At 41.8% G+C, this 20,302-nt stretch overlaps 1 pseudogene; it reads left to right on the forward strand.

Annotated features, from left to right (window-relative positions):
* The first annotated feature begins 18,045 nt into the window (after window positions 1–18,045).
* On the forward strand, window positions 18,046–19,837 carry LOC147456346 (phosphatidylinositol 4-kinase gamma 3-like; annotated as a pseudogene).
* The last annotated feature ends 465 nt before the right edge of the window (window positions 19,838–20,302 follow it).

The raw sequence follows: 20,302 nt of genomic DNA on the forward strand, positions 1-20,302 counted from the left end.
TCAAAATTTACATTTCCATTAAACAAAAAATAAATCATTAAAATTCTTCTTGTTTTGTTATATCTTCAAAAAGTAAATTTGCATTAAATAACAAAACTTCCACTAAAGTTATCCCGCTTTTTTTTATTTACCATCAGTGCGGGGAAGGTAGTAGGGAGAAACTATACACATATCATGTATTTACAACCGTACATTGCTGTACACTACACCCACGAGGGGTAACCATGAGAACCACCCGCCCAATAGGGGAGGAGAATACACCCAAGTTGTCCCCTTTTTGTTATGTGTAATCAAACTTCAACATTTATTTTATGTAGAATAGAAAGTCTTTTGACTTCACATTTGAAAAAGCTTGTCAGTCCTTACATTTGCAAAAGCTATCATTTCTTACAATCTTACCTTTTACTTTTGCATTTTAAATTAGATGTTTTGTAAGGTATTTTCTGAAATGAACCAAGGAGTGACACGTGGATGCCCTCTCCTTCCTTAAAAATTTAAGCTGCATTCTAAAGAGTATAAATTTGACCTCCAAGGACGATAATAGAACTCTCTCTCTCTCTCTCTCTCTCTCTCTCTCTCTCTCTCTCTCTCTCTCTCTCTTCGCACACACTCTCTCTCTCCCCTCTCCCCCCCACACACACATAGAAGCTATAGTCAGTTGCAATCTCGCACTCTCTCTCTCTCTCTCTCTCTCTCTCTCTCTCTCTCTCACACACACACACACACACACGCACGCACGCACGCATGCATGTGTGTAGACAACGAAAAAATGTGATATCGTGTTCTCTCTCTCACACACATATACACACACACATACACAAAGAGTGAACACTCCAGATAGTTTCTCTCTCTCTCTCTCTCTCTCTCTCTCTCTCTCTCTCTCTCTCTCTCTCTCACACACACACACACAGCCTTGGGTGTGCGCACACAGTTAGATTGGACTCTCTCTCACACACACCACCAATAATGCCCATTCACACTGTAGGTTGAGATTCGAGTCTCATACACACACATAGCCAACGGCCAATCACGTTTCTTCTTCTCTTCTCTCTATCTCTTTCTCTCTCTCTCTCTCACACACATACACACACACGTCACACACACACATACAATAACACATGAACACCATATACACACATCATGAACGCGAACGCATGCACGAGCAGCTGTTACATGTCAAGATTGGACTGAGACCTTCAAGCACTAAGGTCATCAGACTGTAGTTTATTTCATGGGGTTCCAAACGTGAACATTTGTGCAAGCTGCAATGGATGACACGTGGAAGGTCTCTCCTTGCTTGGAAAATTTAAGCTCCATTATATATGTACAGATTTATTTTAAGATTATTTTAATCAATATTTTTTTTTTGGCATTCTCTCTGAGACCTCTCTCTCTCTCTCTCACGCGCGCGCGCGCGCACACACACACACACAAGCCCTTCCATTTTGGGGCTATTCAAGACCTTCAAGCACTGACGTCGTCAGGTTGTAGGTTATTTCATGGAGTTCCAAACGTGAACATTTGTGCAAGCTGCAATAGATGACACGTGGAAGGCCTCTCCTTGCTTGGAAAATTTAAGCTCCATTATATATGTATAGATTTACTTTAAAATTATATCGATCAAGAATTTAATTTGGCACTCTCTTTGAGACCTCTGTCTCTCTCTCTCTCACACACACACACACACTCACACACACATGTCCTTCCATTTTGAGGCTATTCGAGATTAGTGTTCAATAAAAATTGAAAATTAGCGTATTAATTCAAAAATCCTAGTTAGATTTCAAGTTCACCTTGAAGTAAATCGACAATTTTCCTAATGTGTATATGAACAATTTCTTAAATTTTGAAATAGCCATGTGTTTTTTAAAAGCAAAGTTGAGCCACCCTTCAATTAAAGAAAGGTAAAGCTGGAAAAGTAGACTCAAACCTTTTTCTTATACTTTGGAAGGTTAAAAAAATGAAGTCCCCAAAAGTTTCAAAAGTTCCAAAATTCCAAGCTTTAGAGAAATGGAACATTTTGTAAGGCTTCCTTTAAAGTGAAGCAAAGAGTGACACGTGGAGGGTCTCTCTTTCCTTGAAAATTTTAAGCTACATTATATATAGTATAGTAGTTTCCAAGTATTTGGGGTTATTTGAGATTCCCATTGTTTGCAATAAACCAAGGTTTATTGTATTTTTATCGCTAAAATTGTAAATTCGTGTCTAGATTCCAAGCTTGCCTTTAAGAAAATCGATAAATTTTGCAAGTTTTAGTGTAAATACCATTAATTCTTCAAATGTTGACCTAAAATCCAAAAGAATTTTATTGTATCCTTATTTATTTTTAAATTTATTTGATTAGAAACTTCCTTTTTAGCAAGCTCTATTCAAGACATCTCTCTCTCTCTCTCTCTCTCTCTCTCTCTCTCTCTCTCTCAACATGCTCACGTTATCACACATTAGGTGTAGGTAGTGCTAATTCAACTCTTAGACCATTTTGATTAGGTGTAGGTAGTGCTAATTCAACTCTTAGACCATCCAAAAGAATTTTATTGTATCCTTATTTATTTTTAAATTTATTTGATTAGAAACTTCCTTTTTAACAAGCTCTATTCAAGACATCTCTCTCTCTCTCTCTCTCTCTCTCTCTCTCTCTCTCAACATGCTCACGTTATCCCACATTAGGTGTAGGTAGTGCTAATTCAACTCTTATACCATTTTGACTATGGTACTTTGCGCAAAGCTACAATGTGCAATGTGCACATCCTTGGGGTTAGAAGAACAATGATACATGGAGGTGCCAAGTGCAAGGTTTTAGCTCAACATTATGCGATGCATGGAAGCTTCAAAAGTTTGGTATTTTTTGAAGCTCAAGTATGGAATTGAGCCACCCTTCAAAAACAAAAGTAGTCACCCTCAAAATTTGAGGGCATGAGTGAAACTCCATGCCCTTCCCAAGAACTATATATATTATAATATAGATAGAGTACTAAGCTTTTGCCAAAACTCACTAAGAAGTCTTTTCATTTTCAACGATCTTAGTACTTACCCTTAACTTTTGCATTTCAAATTAAATGTTTCTTAAGGTTTTCTTTGAAATGAACTTTGAAATGAACTACAATGTGACACGTTGAAAATTTTAAGCTTCATTATATATAGTATAGATTTTGAGCTCCATTATATATAGTATAGATGTGTCTCTTAAGAATTGATGTCCTTATATTATGTTGTGGATTGGCTCCCCTTGTTAGCAAATGTACTGATGGTTTGTGGGTTTGGATCAGTTATAGTATGTTGTAGGTTGGCTGATGTATTGAGATGGTCAGCTTGGTAGTAGTCTCTCGTACTTTTTGGACTCCTTGGCTCATTGTGAGCATGGAGGATGTATGGTTTTTCTTTTTCTAATATATTTCAAGTCACTCAATTGAGTGAGTATGACCAAAATAAAAAAGAGAAAAATGGTATCCTTGACCCTATCATCTAGCATTATGAGTTGCATTTTTATGGCAAGGGAAATGGTAAGAAAGCTTGTATGAGGTCTAAAGGAAGTTCATGGTCCAACCTCAATATACAAAACAGACTCCCCCCCCCCCCCCCCCCCTCTTTCAGTGTAAGGGCTGAAGTAGGTGGTTTTACTGGGATATTTATTGAAAAATGTTATAAAGCCGCAGATGCACTCAAGTGGAAGGAAGAGATAAGATACTAGAAAGGTACTGCTAGATACTAGTGTCCATGGGGTCCCATAACAGAAGGGCCTTAATAACTATTGGATTGAAATAGCTAGGAATCTTAACAACAAGGGTTTTGTCTCCTTGGATTCTCTTTGGGATTATCAAAAAGGAGATTGGCATTCCTTTGAGCATCTAAAGCTTTGCAGCAATCTCTTGCTCTAGGAGAAAATCCTCATCAAAAGACTACTTTAAAAAAATCTCAAATGTTACCCTTCCTCCCTGCTCCACACCGCTTGATTGGAAACCTTGGAAATGGCATGGAGAAAGACCATTTTGCTCGCGCAATCCTGAAACAATTTATGAAAAGCTCTACTCTACATTGGTATCAATATATCACCTCAACACAATCTGGTCCAAAAAGTGGGTTGCAAGCAAATGGAGCCAAGTAGTTGGAAACATCCGGAAGGCCAAATGCAAAGAGAGAGATAAAGTTTTCCTTTGGAGATTACTCTCTGGTTTCCCCCAACCGGCGAAAAGGCCAAAGCAAGAGGTCTAGCCGAAGGTACTTGTGTTAGATGCAAAGACCCGAATGAATGTTTCACGCACCTATTTTAGGGATGTCTGAAAATCAACATTTTCACGGGCACAATCTGCAGGTGGGTGTACACACACTTGGAAACTCCCTTCTTTAGACGCCACCTACCTATGGGATCTAAACACATGGACAATATGGATCTTTTAACAAACATTTGTATAGTAAGAGCTATTGTATTAAGAGCAATTTGGCATACCAAAAAGGAGCTATTTTTTCAAAAGAAGTGTGATCCTCTGGACACAAATGTTGTTCTAGAAACGTGTTGGTGGAAACTCCTATGTTAAAAGAACTAAAACTACAAGCTTCGGATGTAAGTGTAGTAGCAGAGATGTGTTCCTTCGATGTATTATTTTTTGGAGAACCATGTGCAAAGGATATGCCAGGCTGTTTATAACCTTATGTGTTCAATGCAATTCAAGCTCCACTCTGTTTATAACCTTATGTGTTCAATGCAATTCAAGCTCCACTGAGCACTTTCAAAAAAGAGAGTATTGAATAGTGAAAAGAAATCATGTCCTTCTTGAGAGGGTGGGTTCTTGACTTTAAAAGCTATTTCTCAAGGTAACGTTCACTTTTTAAATTTTGTTTTGTTTTGTTTTAGTAAAGACCTACACATAAATAAAAACACTTTCATTTACATTTTCTCAAAATAAAAAAATCAAAATTTAAAATATATTTTTAAAGAGCAGTCTTGCATGAAGAAGACTCAAGACAAGGACTTCCCACAAGTGGAGATGCAAGAGGAACCAATTGCTCCTATCAGACCATCTAATAGTGAGATAAGTAAAGAGATATATAGCTTGGCAGTAGAGAAGCAAGATAAGTCATAAAAGCTCGTTTCTTTCGTTGAAGAGGTGGCGATCAACTTTCGTCATCTCAGCTCGTATACAAATGATTATCAAAACCTGAAGCTGGATCTTATTAGCCATGTTGTTCAGGTTTTGGGTACTGTGACCAACACCGTGAGTTTACTAAATGGAAGAAAAAGAAATAATGAAAAAATTGAAAAGGTTGGCATTGGCTTGGCAGTCAAGGGGGGTGTTGTGGGAGAGCTAACCCCTTGGTGAAAACCTCGAGTCAGTTTAGGTTTTTTTTTTTTATGGTGATGGTCTCAGGGAGGTGCCTTTTATCAACCGATGTAACATATGTATATGGTGGTTGTGGTGTGAATGTTGGCATGGCTTGTGTGGAGCATGACTTCCTATGTATCTCTTTTTGGTTCGTAATTCGATATTCACTCACAACTTGTTTGGGGAAAAAAATCTACTAAGAGCATTTAATTTCTTATAAGCTTGCTTAGATGTAGAGTTTTCAAAATGAATAAAATTATAAGTTTTTTTTTAGTTAAGAAATACTTTTTGAGAGGTTAATATCTTTTTTTTTCTTCAAAAGTCACTCAAGAGAGTGAGTAGAAGATTATATTAATCACCAAAAAATTACAAGCGGACCATGCTCAAATCAAGCCATGGATTCAAAAGTAATCCCAAGTACACAGAGGAGCACAATACCAGCTATCAACAACACCAGACCACAGGTTTTTATAGGGACCTGACCCCATAAAAAAGCCAAAAGAACAATATACATCCAAGACATAGACTGTAAATCATAAGCCGCATAAGGGCGGAGAGAAAACCTCCATCACCTTGATACCAAAGTCCAGACAACTGACGAGGAGAACCACCAACGGATAGCCAAAACCTCCATCAACATACATCTGAGATAGAAGGGGGAGCCCACCCCATCAAACGACAACTTTCGATGCCACCATAGGAGAATCCTCTGCCACAGGGCACCCCCATGCCGGAAGACCCAAATAGAGTCGAGTAGAAAAACATCTACACCATCATCAGGACCAATCAAAGCAGACCACCCAAGGTGGGCCAAGCATCAAAATTGCCAAGATCAGAGGCTACCACACTAGCAACAAGCCCAATCACCAACAACACCTGACATCTCAAGCCGTACGAAGACTAACACGAACCATCACGTAGCTGAACCAGGCGAGCGGGTTCCCTCCACAAAAGAGGTGGGCAGCCGCCAAGCCCAAAATACACAAATTTGTCGTGCTGAGCCTTGTCCTCCACATGAGAGGGACGCAACAGTCAAGTGCCCCCTCCCTGGAGCACCCCTACCACACACGCCGAAACACCCTCCCAACGGCCCCTGAGGCTGTAGCATGCCCAAGCCAGAGCTTGATCGATCCCACTCGCAACCCCTAGACAGACCATTGAAAGGGCCCCCCAACTCGACATGGACCTGCTAAGACCATCGACTAGCATAATGAGCAAAGAAACATGGCTCCATCTCGCGATGGCACAGACGTGATGGCTAGGGTTTAACAATCAAGTTAGAGGTTAATATCTTTTAACATACCTACATGATGTTTACGCTGTTTTTAAAATATATAAAGATTTCCATTGCTTCTAGCGTTTACCCACTAGAGAATTGTGGTGCAGTTAGTCATGATTTATGCTTGCAATCAATTAGATTAATTAATTTGAATGCAAGATTCCTTCTTGAATCAAGAATTCCAGGGCGAAAGTCCCATGCCATGTCAGCAACCCCCCAAGCGGGCCGCCATGGAGACCTCAATCCCTGCCTTGTCATGCACCCTGCATCCACCTAGTTGCACTCTCCCTGCACCCTCGCACACTCATAGAATGCATCCACCCTATTGGCTGCTTCAATTGCACATCTCTCACACCTAAATGCTATCTCCCCATCGCCATAGGTCATGGTGGCTCTCACGCTACCCACACACCTACACAAAGGGGTTGTTAGTGACATCCGCTTTCTGAAAACGCCATGCTACGGCATGCACAAAGAGATGTTGGTCTAGCTCACTCCTCTACGTTCCCTCCTAGGTGTTCCAAGTAGAGCAAGGTCAATGTAGGGGATAGAGATGGTTTGGTGTAGCACTCCATGGAGCCAAAGAACGGGAAGGGGTCTGGGATCGTCCAGATTGGCTCTTCGATGTTGATTTGCACCAAATCTGCATCGAGGACTGCAAAGGGGCTCATAAGGGTCTCTCTCTCTCTCTCTCTCTCTCTCTCTCTCTCTCTCTCTCTCTCTCTCTCTCTCTCTCTCTCTCTCTCTCTCTCTGTTGACGTGCATTGCAGGCAGGGTTGCACAAAGATTGGGCTTGCCATAGAGGTGCCGCTTTGTGCTCACTTGCACAATTTTTTTCTTGATTCCTTAAGTAGAATCTAAGGTAGATTCCATCTGAGAATTGAGGCAAAGGGGACCGATAGAAGGGGAAACGAGGAAAGTGGAGGTCGCCTTGGGAAGGGAGATGGCACGTGGAGGGGAGAGAGGGGATTTTTTTTTTGTCTTTGATAGAGGAAGGCATAGCGTAGACAAGGACTACAATTGACGGGTGCCTCTCACAAGGAGAGAGAGAGAGAGAGAGAGAGAGAGAGAGAGAGAGAGAGAGAGAGAGAGAGGACATGTTGAAAGGTTGCACAGGCGGATGCTTCGGACAGTAGTATGAAGGAAAGCTACAAAGGGGGATGGCTCAACGAGGTAGGTGTGCACCTCACTGTGTAGGCCATCGGTGACGTGGTTTCAAGAGAGGGACGAGGAGTGGGCAAGGCAAGTGCGAGGAGGGAAGCCATTCTCTGCACAGTGTTGGCATCGAATGTCGCCTGCCTAGGCACAGACATACAACTAGGGGGCGGACACTTTTGCCTTGGAAAAAGGGGAGTGGAGCGAATCTGTTGAGATTTGTGCTAATAGATTGAAGTTGACCCATTAGGTGTGCCCTTAATCATCAGGTCTACAACCTAAAAACACAATTAATTTGCCACTTAGATTTTGAGGGAATCTAAGAATCTAATAATTTCAAAACAAAAAGAGCTCCTCTATTGTTACAAACTGAGCGCCCTCTTGTTGCATGTGATTGACTGCAATTGGGATAGCTCGCTTAATGGTTAATTATGTGTTGTCTATTTGAATTTTACTAACAGTGAGTGCATGATGGTTTGTAGATTGGAACTCTGGGAGTTGACAAGGAGGCACCGGCAAATAATAATCCTCTCAGTCATTTTATCCTAGCAAAGTATTTTAGAAATAAGCCACTATGGCTCCTTTGTAAATAGGACAATGAGATCCACCCTAAGAGGGGCATGCAATAAGTAGTGTGTACCACTCATAACTAAAGTAGGACTAAAGTGTAAAAGAGGGGCCTCCAATTTTGGCACCAATAATAAATCAAAATATCAAATACCAAGCTCCACAAGAGAGGTGTCGTTTGAGTTTGGGGCTATGATTTAAGGCCTTCTTGTGTAGATGCTCTCAGTTTTCCATCTCCCCTCTCTTAAGATATTCTGTGTTTGTTGTGTACTCCTTAATTAAGTCTACATTTTCTCTTTCATGTTTTTACACCCTCTTATAGCTTGTCTCCAATTTCCAAGCGCACACACACACACCTAGACTATGACACACACACACACACACACACACACACACACACACACACTAAGAGCATAGAATTGACTGAGACAAGCCGTAAGAGGGTGCAAGAACATGGAAGAGAAGATGTAGACTTAATTAGGGAGTACACAACAAACACATAATAGCTTAAGAGAGGGGAGAGGGAAAAACTGAGAGCATTTACACAAGAAAGGCCTTAAATCATAGCCCCAAACTCCATGGCACCTCTCTTGTGGATTTTGGTATTTGATATTTTGATTTATTATTGGTGCCAAAATTGGAGGCCCCTCTTTTACACTTTAGCCCTACTTTAGTTATGAGTGGTACACACTACTTATTGCATGACCCTCTTAGGATGGGTTCTCACTGTCTTATTTACAAAGGAGCCATAATGGCTTATTTCTAAAATACTGTGTTAGGATAAAATGACTGAGAGAATTATTATTTGCCAGCGCCTCCTTGTCAACTCTCAAAGTTCTAATCTACAAACCATCATGCACTCACTGTTAGTAAAATTCAAATAGACAACACATAATCAACCATTAAGCCAGCTATCCCAATTGCAGTTAACCACATGCAACAAGAGGGTGCCTAGTCTGGTAACATCTATCGCCATCATTGCCTTGCAAAGCTTCATGGCCATCGTTCCTCTACACTGTGTGCTCCCCCTTCCCTCATTGGAAAGACCACCTCCAAAGCGCTTACATAGGCTTGCAACCTCTCCAGGACATCAGGTGTCCTCAATTTGGGAAATTGCATCATGCTAGTGTTCCTCTTGTACATCTATCAAAATCTAGTAGTGACTGGATTAATATGTTGCATCCTTGACGTCCCTCGTCTTGCTGATGCTCAAGCTACGACCACTCTTATCTCTGTCCCACACCCCTCCCACCTCAACCTTGCATTCCTTCCACTATTGCGATGCGGCAACAATTGCCACTCTCATCATCACCTGCTAGCTATCTCCTCCCCAACTCCAGCCATCCATTGATACTTGCATTAAGCTACAGGACAAGAAGGCAAGCATCAAAGGAATCCTTGAATTGGGCATGTAGGGACTTCTAATCACCCAATGCTCCTCACACAAAAACAAACAAAAAATCTTCCTTTGTCACTCGGTCGTTGTTCTCACATTGGGTCTCTCTCTCTCTCTCTCTCTCTCTCTCTCTCTCTCTCTCTCTCCCCCCCCCCCTTGTGACTCAACGCCATTGACATTCCAAAACAATTATTAGGAAATAGGACGTAGCTAAGTAGATATTAGAGTAGTTTACTTAAAGGAAAGAGATAATTTTCACAAACGAGAGATTATAGAGTAGAGAGAGAAAGAGAGAGAGAGAGAGAGAGAGAGAGAGAGAGAGAGAGCACAATATACGTGGTTCACCCAATGTGGGCCACGTCCACAGGAAAGCAACAGCTCAATTGCTTTAGTACTTCAAACTAAAAGTAGGCTACAAAGGGATTATACCCTTAATGGAGCTCCCGCCTTGCTTCACTCTCACCACTTCACATACACCTTGTTGCATCAACTTCACAATGCACCACAATACATTTTGTGTGTAGAAGAGGCCTCCTTTAATACGCCAAAAGGGATACCCTCTCTCATGAGAGGCAGCCGTGTGTAGACGTCCTTGTGTAGACAAGTTCGAGTTGAATTCTCCCATACGCCCATGTGTGGCCTCCCTTGAGAAGAAAAGTCTGCCTAGAAATTAGCCACCGGCCACTGAATTCCGCCAACCGGCCAGTCGATCGAAAAGGGAATATTTTGGCATCGAGACTTAGCGTGAACTTTTGGTTTTTTGGCGAGTGATTTTTCTTACGCACCATGGCTTCTCCTCATAATGGGAGCTTTACAAAAGTACGTTTTTAAAACTAAAAGTTACAAGAGGTAAATCAAGCTCCATACTTAACATAAATGATTGCCATTGCGCAGGTGTAGCCTCCCCACGACTCGAGCCACCCCTCTTCTATCATCTTCCACTCTACGTGTCTTCTACCTTTGACAATGACAATGACCCTGAGGGGTCTACGTTGAAGATTGCACACCACACAAGGACCCTCTCCGCACGATAGCATGGGACAAACAGAGAGTGAAAGTATTTTGCTACACCCTTGCACACCCAGAGAGAGAGAGAGAGAGAGAGAGAGAGGCTTCATGTAAGCCTCTCTCTGTCTCTCTCTCTCTCTCTCTCTCTCTCTCTCTCTCTCTCACACACACACACACACACACACACACACGTGCAAGGGCAACTTGCTCCAATTTTAATCCCATCAAAATATTGGAACAATCTACCTTGGTCCTCCCTTTTGTCCTCAAAGGCCACAATGGATTCTTCTTTTATTCTATCTAATCAGGCCCAAAATCAAAATTGAACAGACCTAGTAGGTCGCCAAAACGTTGTTTTCATTATAGATTGGGTCTACTACCCCCAAACACATTAATTTGTATATGAGATTCCAAGGATATGAGATTCCCTTGGAATCTCGCAATCCTAAAGGAAAGTCTTCTAGCTATCGCCATTGCCCCATTGTTTTTGTGTGTTAGCTGCTGATTAGTTGTTCCTTGTTGTGTAGAGCTTCCGCCCGTGCGCAACCATCCTTGCACACTAGTCACCCTTTGTTTCACTATGCTGCATCCGATGCTACCCGCCATGGAGAGCAGTGTTCGGGAAAAATGTGTCTCAGCTTAATATTGTGCCCTTTTGAATTTCCAAAATGCCGGTTGAGGGCAAGGGGAAAAGGAGAAATTCCGCCCCCAAAAAGAGAAAAAAAGTGTAAAAACCTGAAAAAAAAAACTAATTTTCTAAGATTTCCTTTTGGAAAATTCAAGGAAAGGATTTTTGTATGCTTGGGAAAATGATTTTTCCCAAACACTGATGGAGAGAAACAAGAGATCGACACATCTACTTCAATCCCTACATTGTGTATTACTACACTAACCTTTCTGACAATGAACCTGAGCTGGCAACACTCTTGATGAGTGCGCTGAAAGTTCGACAGAACCTACAAATGCACGGACTCTCTCTCTCTCTCTCTCTCTCTCTCTCTCTCTCTCTCTCTCTCTCTCTCTCTCTCTCTGCCTTCGCTCCCAAAGATACCATCTTTGCAAATGGCATTCCGCCTCTCTCTCCAGGTTAGCGCTAAGACACATCATCTCTCTTCTTGCTCCCCCCATACTCGTGTGCATCCTAACAAATAATCTCCTTAGCTTTGCCTTGGGGTTTCGCATGCAAAAAATATCTCTCCAGCTCTCTCTCTCTCTCTCTCTCTCTCTCTCTCTCTCTCCCCCCCCCCCCCCCCCCCCTCCACGTGCTTTCCCCCTTTTTCTACTTCACTTTTCTAGAGAGTACCTTCCAAGATACCCTCTAATAAAGCCCAAACTCAAAATTGAGCAGACCTTTATAGGAGGTCTAACTTCATTTCCATTAATTAATTGGAATGCAAGATTCCTTCTCTCTCTCTCTCTCTCTCTCTCTCTCTCTCTCTCTCTCTCTCTCTCTCTCTCTCTCTCTCTCTCTCTCTCTCTCTCCTCGCCTTCGCCCTCAGAGATACCATTTTTGCAAATGGCATTCTGCCTATCTCTCCGGGTTAGCGCTAATACATGCCATCTCTCTTCCCCCCCTGCACTCGTGTGCATCCTAACAAATAAGCTTTGTAGCTTTGCCTTGGGGTTTCGCATGCAAAAAATATCTCTGCAACTCTCTCTCTCTCTCTCTCTCTCTCTCTCTCTCTCTCTCTCTCTCTCCTCCACATGGTTCCCTTTTTCTACTTCACTTTTCTAGAGAGTACCTCTCGAGATACCCTCTAATAAAGCCCAAACTTAAAATTGAGCAGAACTCCTTGGGTCTAACTTCATTTCCATTAATTGATTTGAATGCAAGATTCCTTCTGGAATCAAGAATTCAAGGGTTAAAGTCCCATGCCATGTCAGCAACCCCCCCAAGCGGGCCACCATGGATACCTCAGTCACCGCCCTGTCATGCGCCCTGCATCTGCCCATTTGCACTCTCCTTGCACCCTTGCACACGCACAGAATGCCTCCATCTTGCTGCCTGCTTCGATCGCACCTAAATGCTATCTCCCCATCTCCATAGCTCGTGTAGTGGCTCTCATGCTACCCACGCACCTTCATAAAAGAGGTTGTTGGCGACATCCGCTTGTTGAAAGCGCTATTTTGCTTGGGCATGCACAAAGAGATGTTTCTCTATCTCACTCCTCTACATTCCCTCCAAAATGTTCTATGCTCATCCCATGCCCCACCTACCAGGAAACACCCCTTGGGGTTGACATAGTACCCTAATCTCAAAAAGAAAGTATTTTCATGCATAACCTAAGTTGTCACTAACCTCAAGGAAACATTTCTTCTTTGTAGCATTGTTTATGGTAGCATTGTTTATGGTTCAGCCCAATGATTTTTGGAGCAAAGAAAATGAAGCAATGTTCTCTAGTTTTACTCTTTATTGTAAGGACTTCAAGAAAATGTTCAGAGCTCTAGACTTCTCACTTGTCATATCTCAAAAAGAACGACCTCCTATTGGGTGATATGTTTTTCAAGAACCATGCACTTCTTATCGGCACTCAAGTTGTCAAATTCTATTACTTCAAACATGTATGGAAGGCAAGGAGTTGTCGAGTATTCAAGGACACTTTGAAAACTACTAGTTTCTCTGAGATTATACAAAAAAAGCAGGGAAGCATTTGTCACCATAGGGAAACACACGAACTTTGACGAGTGGATTAGGGCTTTTGATGTTGCAATGATTGGTGCTTGCTAGAGTAGAGGTCTCTTACTATGGGTCATGTGGTGGCTCCCTTGTTAACCAATGTACCTATGGTTAATGTGGAGAGGTCATGGCTCGGCTTGAGCATGACTTGAATTTGTAAATTTTTTGTTATACTAAATTCACTCACATTGTGAGTTTTGGAAGAAAAAAAGATAGAAAAGATTTCAAAAGTGAAGGGTTAGATTTTAGGAAATGAAAAGCCGATGTATGTCTCTACTGTGGTGCATTTGGGTCATCTTGAGGTTTTCATCGAGTAGCAGACCGAATGGATTCCGTGGTAGCCTCTTGGATGTATGGTGTATGGCCTTCTGGTTTTGGTTAAGTAATATACTACTACTCACTACTGCGAGTACTGCCCAAAAAAAAAAAAATGAAAAGCCTTCTTACAATGGAAAGTCAAAAGACTTTGTACTTCTATACTATATATAATGGAGCTTAAATTTATTGAAGAAGGAGAAGGTGTCTACGTGTCATCTCTTGGAGTGCTCCATGAGTGCACCTTGATATGCACCTTTGAAGTTCAAAAAATCAAGTCCCATCCGGTGAATGCACCTCGACAATCTCATCGCTCAGCGTTTTGAGTCCAATCTTGCAGTGGTTTGTCAGTTGGTCAGGTGCACGCCCATTTGTGTGTGTGTTTGTGTGTGTTTGAGTATGTGTGTGTGTGTATATGAGAGAGAGAGAGAGAGAGAGAGAGAGAGAGAGTGCATCTGGCCACTGTCTGTGTTGAGTGAATTGTGTGTGTGTGTGTGTGTGTGTGTGTGTGCGTGTGAGTGAGAGAGAGAGAGAGAGAGAGAGACCTTGTTGTATCTTGTGTGTGTCCTGAGATACAAACAACATGGATCCCTTCTATTGCAACTGTCTCTGTTATTTCTCAGCACATGATGTCCGTTAATTGACCTCTCGATCGATTTGTGACCTGCTCCCGTTTGTCAACCTGAGGCCGAGCCATTGACTTATTTGTCACCGCACTCAGTTGACGAGGGTTGTTGATGCACCAACTAACTGAGGGTCCAACGATGTTGTGACCCCTTTCACTCCACCCTGATGATGGTGTTTGATGCCACCTTGATAAAGTTGTCAAAACTCAGATATCACATTGATTGTTGGATATGCCAAGTAAGCACAATTGGCCGGCCTTATGTTGGATTTTAGCATGGACAAACAGGCTGTTGAGTAAAAACCCTCTTGGCTGGTAATGCTTTGATCAGCATGCACTCCATGTGTTGCCTACTTTTCAAATCTCAATGCATCCTTGCCGTGGTGAGACCCTTTGGAGAGCATGATTGCTAGATATACCTAGCAAAAGCAAAGAAAATCTCTCAGCCATCTTTTTGGAATGTAGAGCAATGGGGTCTCTTTAGATGTAATCTCTAGGGATTGAACCTAGATGAGGATAAGCCTAAAAAGGGTGGGCCATGAAATCAAGGATGTAGTTCGAATGTATATCCACACCATGGGCAAGGCAAGGAAGCTGTGATTGTTTTGAGCGAGTGTGAAGGAAAGGTTTCTCTCTACATGCAATCACCCTTCCTTGTGGTTTGAAGAAATGTATCATCATGCAAAGTCGTTGGCGTGGGCAAACAAATTCATGATCGGATTTGTAGTTGAGTACTGCCTTGGGGATACTGAGAAACAATGTTGGAGTTGGCAAGCAAAAAATGCAACCAAGGATTCTCTTCAAATATGAGCACTTATGCTTGCATTTTGAAGGCATGTCATGCAGGGCATTGTCACCTATGATTGTGATTTGAAGGGTCCATGAAGGTCTTGGCAATGTGTATCAAATGGAAATCTAGGGAAACTCTCTAAATGCGATTAGCTATGCTTGCGATATGAAGGCATGTTGCATCATGGAAGTTGTAGACTTGGATACATATTTCGTGATGAGAGTTGTAGTCAAGGATTGTTGAAAAACATAACCTTTCTTGGCAATGCTCTGATAAACATGTATGCCAACTATGGTGTAATTTTGATTATACAAGTTCTTGACAAACTTCCTCTCCGGTATGTAGTGTTTTAGATTGTGCTTTTTGTAGGGGTTGTCCAACATGGGCAATAGGGTCAAGAAGCTCTAAGTTCTATTTAGTGATCTAGACCAAGATCTTATCTCTTTATGCAACCACCCAAATTTGCAGTCTATAGGCCTCATGTGACAAGGCTGGCAACCCTAGGTTGGACATGCAGCCACCCAAGTTTACATTATGTAGGCATGTGGCATGGTTGGAAGCTCTAGGTTGAACATGCCGAAGCTCTAGGTTCTTTTTAGCAAGTGTGAAGCCAGGGCTTCTCTTCAAATGTGATCATTTATACTTGCAAGTATCTAGCATAAATGAAAAGATTTGAAAATTGACATGGATAGACAAATCCATTATGAGATTGATTGTCATGGACTATTGGGAACAAGGTCATGTTTGGCAAAGCTTTGGTCAACATGCATCTCTTGGACTGCATTGATTGTAGGATATGTCAAAAGAAGCCCTATGATCTTTTTAGCAAATGTGAAGCCTGTGCTTTCCTCCAAGTGCAACCACCTACCCTTGTGGTTTTCAAGACATTGAGATGGGAAAACAAACTCATGATAAGAACAAACGATAAATATGAGACAGTTAAAAAACATCATGTGTGGAAAGCAAAAAAGGCATCCAAGGCTTCTCTTCAAACATATCGAATAGGGGCGGGGCAAGGAAGCCCTAGACTGTTTTTAGCGGAAGGGGAAGCAAGTGCTTCTCTCCAAGTGTGAGTACCCATGGTTGTGGATTGCAAGACTTTGACCTTGGTTAACAAATTCATGATGAGAACATTAAATCTAGGATTGTTGAAAAACCTCGGGTGTGGCAACCAAAAAATGTAGCCAAGACTTCCCACCAAATATGTTCACTTATGCTTTCATTTTGAAGGCATGTCACCTAGGATTATGATTGAAGGGTCCATGAAGCTTTTGACTATTTTTAGCAAATGTGGAGCTAGGGTGACTCTCCAAATGTGACTAGCTATAGTTTCTTTCTTAAGGCATGTTACATCATGCAAGATATAGACCTCATCAATAATTCATGATGAGATCTTTAGTCAAGGGCTATTGAAAAACATTGTTTGGCTTTGGCAACATCATTAGACATGTATGCCAAGTGTGGTGTACGTTATAGAGAGAGAGAGAGAGAGAGAGAGAGAGAGAGGTTGATATTCAACAACCTCTCACATTGGCGTATCCTCAACTTTTGTTGGAGAGTCAATGAGAATACCAAATGGTTGAAAAGTATTGATGCTTGAGTTCCCTCACTCTTAATCCCATGTTCACCTAGCTCAGTAGACCAAGCTCAATATAATTTTTAACATGTTACTATCGTGCCATTTTGGATCCTCAAACATAGAATTTTGTAAGGGTGATATTGGCAAGAGTGAGTGGGCTAGGGTAGCAATGGGGAGAGCTATGAGTATTATCTATACAATATCTAATGCAGCTTAATTTTTTTGAGCTCAAAGAAGGCATCCACGTGTTTGATTCTCCTTCTTCTGCTACAAAGAGTGGTTGTTTCTCCTTCTTCTGTCCTACAGGCTGCAATTGATGTCCATCATTCATGTTCGCTTATTAGTGTGTGTGTGTGTGTGAGAGAGAGAAACTTGAGAGAGAGAGAGAGAGAGAGAGAGAGATCCCTCAAAAAAAATTTGTTGGCTTCTCAATTGCTGGTGCAGTGTTGTAATTCGCCATGGCCACATTGACGCTGCTCAAGGCTCTCCACCGATGGTGCAACATGTTTGGCCTGCGGGTCCTCATTGCCCTTAATTATGAAAAGGGGGTAAAATAAGAGTACATAGAGGAAGACCTTTAAAACAAGAGCAAGTTCTTGCTTCAGGTTAACCCCATCCACAAGAAGGTCCCTATGATCATCCAAAGCGGCAACCCTATTTGCGAGTCTCTGGTCGTTTCGCAATACATTTAAGAAGTTTGACCCCCTCTCGATCATGTATCCCTTCTTTCTGACAGTAAATACCACAGTGCGGTCACCCCTGCTCCTGGGCAGACTTTGTTGACAAGAAGCTCTACAACGCCAGAGCGCGGATTGTTCAAAGCTTCCAAGGAGAGATGATAGGGCAACGCCTGAAGGACTTTGTCGAGGCGCTCGAGACATTGGATGGAGCTCTCCACGATGTGTTTGCTGAAGGTCAATTTTTTGCAGGGTAGAGAATAGGGTATGTGGACATTGCCTTGGCCCCCTTTCTCTGCCTTATGAGGCCTTGGGGGAGTTCAAGATTTGGGAAGCTGCTAGGTGCCCCCATTTGAAAGTGGAAGGAGACTGTATTGGAGTGGCCACATGTGAAGGAAGCATACTAAAAGAGGCTTCATGCACCTTAATCTTAATTAGAGAGAGAGAGAGAGAGAGAGAGAATTACCTATTACGTCTGTTGCAACTTCTTCTTGGCATGGCCTGAAGGAGAGATAAAAATGAGCCTCACATACCAGAATGAAGTGCTCAATACACTAATAGTATTCTTGGATTTGTTGCTCGTGAAGCTGCCTTCAACAAAACTCCCAATAACATCATCGAACTATGCAAGCAAAGCAAGGACATTGCTCAAAGGGGTGATGTCCAACGACCCCAAGTCTGCTCTTAAGGCTGCCCAAGTGGGTGCCACTAGATTTGCAAATGCAAGGTTTGTGGAACGTCTACAACAATTCAATGAGTGAACTCTCGAATGTATGGGCTCAATTGTAGAATCGTTCTCTCAGACATTTACGATTATTAAAGGGGACACTCTTTGGGAAGGTTAATAAGGACAACAAGTGATGTTGTGTGGTTATCTTTTGACATACACAGTGTGCCTCAATAGCTGTATATATTTGTCATTGATTTTTAGGGAATTGATACAAATCAATTTTTTGTGCTTGCCCGCCACCTGGTGAGGTATGTTATATAGTCCCCTTTTTGGCATATTGATCATATGCAACTTCAATGTTGTGTGGACATGCCTCGAGCTTTTCTCGAAGGGTTATTAAAACTTCCAAAAGAAGGTAATTTTTCTTGAGAGAGAGAGAGAGAGAGAGAGAGAGAGAGAGTGCCATTTGCAACAAAGCATAACCATCGCTATTTGTCTTTGCTTCTCCCTTGGGATTGATGAGAGTCATCTTCAGAGAACAATAATGATGCCTTAGTAAACTATTACTAATCACATCATATTATTCCTAGACTCTCAAATTAGTGGTGAGGGTTTGCTTCTAAACAAATATGGATTGAAGTGGGCAAGGTTTTTATGTAAAGCACTAGAGATTGACATATGGAGCCCGTGAGCTTTGCTGCCAAGATGCTTTAGTGAAGGATTATGGTCTCACAAAAATGGAAAGCGTGTGCATTTGGTTGTGAAAGTTTCAGAATAATAAGTGGTGACAATTAGAGGGCAAGGAGCATGCTTTCAGAACTGATAGAACGAAGACTTGAAATATAGGTAATGAATGAAAGAAGCTAGATTTGCAACTCACAAGCTACAACTAGCACTGAAAGGTCATAATCTCAAAGGATGACATGCTAATTGAGTAATTTTAAGTGGGGTATGATGCTATAGTGCACTTATTTTTAAGCCACAATGTAAAAGTAATAATTCATGCTATTGGGGCTGGCATAAGAGTTATTAGAAGTTTCTCACAAGGTGAGGGGCAAACAAATTAATGTTGCATGGAAAAATGAGGAGGCTTCCATTAAGCAAAGTAGAAGAAAAATTTGACAGTCTTTACCTGACAAAAAGTGGTAATGTTGTTGAAAGCTTCTCAAAATGTAGCATATCATAAGTGGTGTAGATCTCTTGGAGCATGCCAAACTATTCTAGAAGAGGGACATGCTCCTGTGTTAGCTCGTGATGGGTCTCAAGGTGTATTTTATGCAAGATGAATTTGAGTCTTCCATTGTTGGGTTTTTCAAACCAGTAGGATGAGAAACCTATGGTTGTAAATAACCCTAAGGGTCCACCTGTTTCTAAGAATGGAGAAGTTCTAAAAGAGGGTGCTTTGTGTGGAGTGGTAGCCTTTCTTTTGGATCATAAGGATGATGATAAAACATGCAGGTAAAAGCTCATTGGTTTTGCAGGAGTCCCCTCAACAACTTTGGTGAAATGCCACCATGAATCTTTTGGCCTATCAAAAAATTGTAGAACCTACTTCAACCCTTCCAAAAATAGGGTCTCTTCAAATGTATGTACATGCAAAACGAAACTGTGATGTCTCAAATTCCTGTACAAGAATTACACTCGAAGTACACAAGGTTGTTGTTCTTGACATACACCTTGCTAATACTGACAAAAATGGCACAAACATATTGTCTTGCAAGGAAGCAAATGATTCCAAATTGAGCAACACATTGGAGAAGCGGATGATTCAAAATAGTTGAACATGCATTATCGAAGTGGATTCCACACACCAAGCATTGGCATCAAACTCAACCTGCTCCTTGCACGTGTAGCCACGGTATGCAAAAGCTGCTCAAGTTGGCCACTAGACACATAGCTGCATTTTCCCAACACTATTTGAGCTCACTTTGATGGCTCTATGCAATGAGGGAACTCTACGCAGTGTGGTTGTGTTTGGAGAGAAGAGGTCCGCCTATTCATTTAGTGGAGAGTGCCAGCCAGAGAGAGAGAGAGAGAGAGAGAGAGAGAGAGAGAGAGAGAGAGAGAGAGAGAGAGAGAGAGAGAGAGAGAGAGAGAGAGAGAGAGAGTTTTATGAGACTCTTGAACTAAGGTACTTTATACACTAAAACCATCACCCATACACCCTTTGCCCAAGGTGTATCCATGTTTGGATAGTGGTGTGTAAATGAGAGAGAGAGAGAGAGAGAGAGAGAGAGAGAGAGAGA

Source organism: Adiantum capillus-veneris, chromosome 6 (genome assembly GCF_014529385.1).
Source record: "Adiantum capillus-veneris isolate H3 chromosome 6, ASM1452938v2, whole genome shotgun sequence".
Lineage (NCBI taxonomy): Eukaryota > Viridiplantae > Streptophyta > Polypodiopsida > Polypodiales > Pteridaceae > Adiantum > Adiantum capillus-veneris.